The sequence below is a fragment of the Pteropus alecto genome, unplaced genomic scaffold (assembly GCF_000325575.1).
Source record: "Pteropus alecto unplaced genomic scaffold, ASM32557v1 scaffold533, whole genome shotgun sequence".
Lineage (NCBI taxonomy): Eukaryota > Metazoa > Chordata > Mammalia > Chiroptera > Pteropodidae > Pteropus > Pteropus alecto.
Window position 1 is genome coordinate 172,789 of NW_006434719.1, and position 5,344 is coordinate 178,132.

Below are 5,344 nucleotides of genomic sequence, written 5' to 3' on the forward strand. Positions count from 1 at the left end.
AAGTAGAGACAAAATACAGGCGATTAAGTAAACAAAGAAGACCAAAGAAAAAAAACAATTTCTTGCCTCGGTCTTTTCATTTTCTTTGCAAACTATCCAAATGCCTAATCCATTTTCCTTTGCTTCAATTCTGGATTATGTGATTCTAGATATTAAAATACTTTGCACCCATGCTACTGCAATATTTACCACATTTTCTCTGCACAGTAGATATATTTAAAAGTTTCTTGAAGAAATAAGTGAGAGATCTCACCCCACCCAAATTGTGGGTGCTTCGGAGCCATTTTTAGTGGCTTTTCCATACAAACAGCTTTTATTGGCTCATGTGCAGGCTTTCATAAAATCTCTTAAAGGTTCACAGAATCCAAAGAAGCAGCATCTGGCCTCAGCATGCCTCATCTATCTTGCTGAGAACTCCCAGGCCTGGCACTAGAGGTAACCAATCTTGATTCATGGCTTGGCCTCCTCAGGCACCATCAAGCCCAATGCAGGTGGCGGCCATCTGCAAATTGCTTGATGGCTAATGTTAGGTGGTTCCAAGCAGGGCACAGGGTGTAGTTACGCTTGGTCTGTAGTGGGACCCCTTCTGCAAGGCCTCAAGGCTGGCATGGCTGGTGGCCAATTTCAGAATGAGCCAAGGCATCACTTGGGCCTGCATATGAGGACTACTCACCTAAAGGCAAGCTGGACAGGCACTAGAGCCCTACTAAAGCACATTCTGCTCTGTAGGGTAACCTTCTACACAAAAGCTCTTACACTGTAGTTACTAACCAATCATCCCAAGTGTCAATGGCTCACATTAATGTGGAGATAGCAACCAAAGCTCAACTATGAAAGGAGGGCGCAGAGACTCATATAAAAAACAACCAGGAGCACCTAGCTCAGGTGACCAGGGAATGTACACCTTGGGTCCCATAGAATATCTACTACATAAGGCCATTCTACTAAGACTGGGATACATAGCAGCCCTAACTTATACATGGAAACAAACACAGGAAGACAGCCAAATGGGTACACAAAACCAACCAAACAAACAAAGAAACAAACAAACAAAAAACATGTCACAAATGAAATATAAATACAAAGTGTCAGAAAAAATAACTCATCAAAATAGAGACAAACAATCTACCAGATGCAGATTTAAAGACACTGGTTATAAGGATGCTCCATAATCTTGGTGAGAATTTCAACAAAGAGACAGAAAACTTTAAAATGGAGCTAGAAACATTAAAAAGAACCAGACATAAAGGAAGAATACAATAACTGAAATGAAGAAAATCTTAATAGGAATAAACAATAGATTAGATAAAGTGGAGGATCAAATCAGAAATTTAAAAGATAAGGTAGCAGAAAACATCCAATCAAAACAGCAACAAGAAAAAAATCCTCCCCCCCCCCGCCAATGAAGATAGTTTAAGGGGTATTTGGGACAATATTAGTTGTACTAAGATTTGCACAATAGGGGTACCAGTAGGGGAAGAGAGAGAACAAGGAAATTAAAACCTATTTAAAAAATAATGACTAAAAACTTCCTTAACCTGGTGAAGGAAATAGACATACAAGCCCAAAAAGTGCAGAGGATATGAAACAAGATAAATCCAAATAGGCCCACTCCAAGACACATCATAATTAAAATGCCAAGTTTAATGACAAAGAGAGAATCTTAAAAGCAGCAAGAGAAAAGCCGTTAGTTACCTACAAAGGAGCTTCCATAAGACTGTCAACTGATTCCTCAACAAAAACTTTGCAGGCCTGAAATTGGTAGGAAATATTCAAAGTGATGAAAAGCAAGGACTTGCAACCAACATTACTCTACCCAGCAAAGCTATTATTTAGAACTGAAGGACAGATAAAGAGCTTCCCAGATAGGAAAAAGCTAAAGGTGTTCATCATCACCAAGCCAGTATTACAGAAAATGTTGGAGAGACTTCTTTAAAAAGAAAAAGAAAAAAAATGTAAGTAATAAAATGGCAATAACTATATATCTAGTAACATTTTCTTTAAATGTCAATGGATTAAATGCTCCAATCAAAAGATACACTGGTTGAATGGTTAAGAAAACAAGTCCCTTACATATGCTGCCAATAAGAGACTTGCTTCATATTGAAAGACACACACAGACTGAAACTAAAGGGATGAAAAAAAAGATGTTTCTTGAAAATGGAAACAAAAGAAAAAAGAGAAAAAGGACTTTAAATCAAAGGCTATAGCAAGAGACAAAGAAGGACTCAGTATTCTCACTTCTCACTTCTGGAATTTATCCGAAGAAACCCAAAACGCTACCTTGAAGGGACATATCACTTCATATATTCATTGCAACATTATCTACAACAGTCAAGACAATAACAGCAACCTGGGTGTTTATCAGTAGATTGGATGAAAAAGAGGTGGTACGTATATACAACATAATATTACTCAGTCCTAAAAAGAATGAAATCTTGCCATCTGCAACAGCATAGATGAATCTAGAGGGTATTGTGCTGGTGGGGTAAGTCAGACAGAGAAAGACAAATGTCATATGTGGAATCTAGAGAACAGGATAAACAAACAACAGAAACAAGCTCATAGATACAGAAAGCATTTTGATGGTTGTCAGATTAGAGTGTGGGGGATAGATGAAAGGAGAGAGAATTAAGAGGTACAAATTGGTAGTTACAAAATAACCATGGAGATGCATGGAAAATAGAGTCAGTAGTACTATAATAAGTATGTAGGACGTCAGATAGGTACTGGATTTATAAGGGCGATCACTTCATAAGTTATATAATGTTGAATCACTGTGTTGTACACCTGAAACTAATATATTATTGTATGTCAACTATAACCGAAAAAAATAAAAAAAGTATAAAAGTTTTTTAAAAAGAAAGAAATAAAGTTTGTGTGTGATTACAAAAATCACACTGATGTAATAACTGACACAGTTCCTGGAAGTCAAAGTAATTCTGATACACAGTCAATGCAAAACACTATATCAAGATTTTCCTATAAAATTATATGTGAGTGTATTTTTCTATTTACAGCACCAACTTATGCTGCAGGATTTGATTCATTTAAAAACATCTTTCTGGGAGAGAAGGCTGCTAAATGGAAGACGTCTGGTGGGCAGATGAATGGCTTTAAATGAATGGATTTTTTGTTATACATCCATACAAAGTGGTCACATAACACAGGAATATGGAAAGTAGTTTCAGTTTGTGGAAATGTATTCAGCTGTGTGAAAAAAAAAAATTAGCAGAAAGGAAAAATTGTAGAAATTGAAACTAATCAGTCACAAAATGACTTGTTAATTCATCTCTGTGGTATAACATTGCTGTGTCATATGCAGAAGACCTTTTACATACTCTTATAGTGAAGAATTTAGAAGTTTTAAGACAGGAAGTCAATGCAGTGTAAATGCAGGACCCTGTAGAGTTCAATACACTCACATTTCCTAGTATGAAGAGGAAAGATGTTGTTGATGAGAAAAAATCATGGGTATGAACAAGAGAGACTCTCTCTTTACCTTCATATAGTTATAAAATTTGGTAACTACAATACTTTATGAAAATAAATTAGTATTAACTACCATTGTGTAAGACACGTTAATTTTTAACCACTGAAAATAATCAAGAAATACTTTTTCCTTAATGTTTTCTTGAGTGTGGTACTCTAATAGAAATTTAATGCTAAGAAACATTTTATATGCTTCTTTGAGCATATAATTTAATCTAGATTACATATTTTTCTCTTATTAATAACTAATCTGTTTATAGTATCAGCAACATTTGGCAATTTTTTTCAGATTTAATCTGTGGTTCATCTGTTTGCTGTTTCTAAAAATAAAAATATTTCTATAAGAAAATGTTATACATTAAATAAGAAAGGAGAATGACTTAATTTTTTTTTTAAAATAGAAGTGCTTAATTAATTAGTCTGTATTTGTCCTTATCCAATTGTCAAAAAATCTAGAAATATATGAGGTTGAATAACAATATTTCCTCCCCTCCTTTAATCTAGAAAACTAGATTTATGAGTTGCCACAGTATAACTTAATAAATGTTTGGTTAGCAGATGAGCACCAATGACAGCAGTATGAAGAATGAGGCAAGTATAGTAAACATCAGTGCAATGGCTATGTCTAAAACTGGTGGGTAAGTGTATTGAAATGCAAGTACATGAACAATACACTGCCGAAAAATATCAGGAAGACGGTAAGATGGTCTGCACAGGTAGAAAAAGCCTTTTGCCAACCCTCAGCTGAGGGATTACTCAGGATCACAGTGACGATCCTTATATAGGACAGGGCGATGATTAGGATAGTAATGATGATGGCCACAGCATGGATCACATCCTCAATCAGAATCATAGATGTATCTGTACAGGCCAAGCTCAGCACAGGGACCAAGATACAGAAGATCTAGTGGATTTGGTTGGGCCCACAGAAAGGCAGTTGTTGAAATCATTAAAATCTCAGGAAGCAGGATGAGGAAGCCAAAGATGCAGGAGCCTGCAGAGAATTGAGCACAAAGCCGAGAGGTCATGATCATTTGATAGCGAAGAGGGTTGCAGATGGCAACATATCTGTCAATGGCCATGGTGATCAGCAAGATACCTTCTGAATTTCCTAGTGAATGGAAGAAGTATATCTGCAAGAGGCAGCCTGTAGTAGAGATGGTCTTCTTTTCACTGATGAGATTAGAGAGAATCTTGGGAATGGTGGCTGTGGTATACCAGATCTCCAGAAAGGAAAAGATACTGATGAAATTATACATGGGATTGTGGAGATGGGTGCCCAGCTTTACAGTAAAGAAGATCAATAGATTCCCAATGATGATAAAGGTATAGATAAAAAGTAAAGGAAAGAAGTATAAGAGACTACCATCCTGGATCCGGAGAAAGCCAGTAAAGATAAATTCAGTCACTGTTGATAAATTTCCACTCACCATATCCCCAACAGAACTACCTGTAAATGAAGGAGAAGGAATATACCATCTCACAAGGAGGTGGAGAGGAAAAGTAGATGTACAGCTAAACAACTGGAATGAGTAACAAGGAATAACTTTAAGGTTTTATTTCTGTCTCTTATCTCACACGAATGTACATATTAACCAATATTAGATATTTTTTCTCACTCCTGCAGAAGCACAGTTACAGAAATAGATGCCTTCAAATATTTTTAGTAGTATAAAAATTAGTATAATTTTTAACTTAACCTCTAATTTAAGTATTTGTAAGAATAAGTTATATACATGTACTGTATTATGGTATAATAATTCAAATATATGTGTAGATTACATAATAATAAATTTAAAAAGTAAGGAGCATGGATAAAAAATAGACATAATAGAAGTTATGTTATTTTATT

General features: G+C 35.5%; 1 pseudogene; it reads right to left on the reverse strand.

Annotated features, from left to right (window-relative positions):
- Nucleotides 1-4,043: 4,043 nt before the first annotated feature.
- Nucleotides 4,044-4,970, reverse strand: LOC102881368 (annotated as a pseudogene).
- Nucleotides 4,971-5,344: the final 374 nt, after the last annotated feature.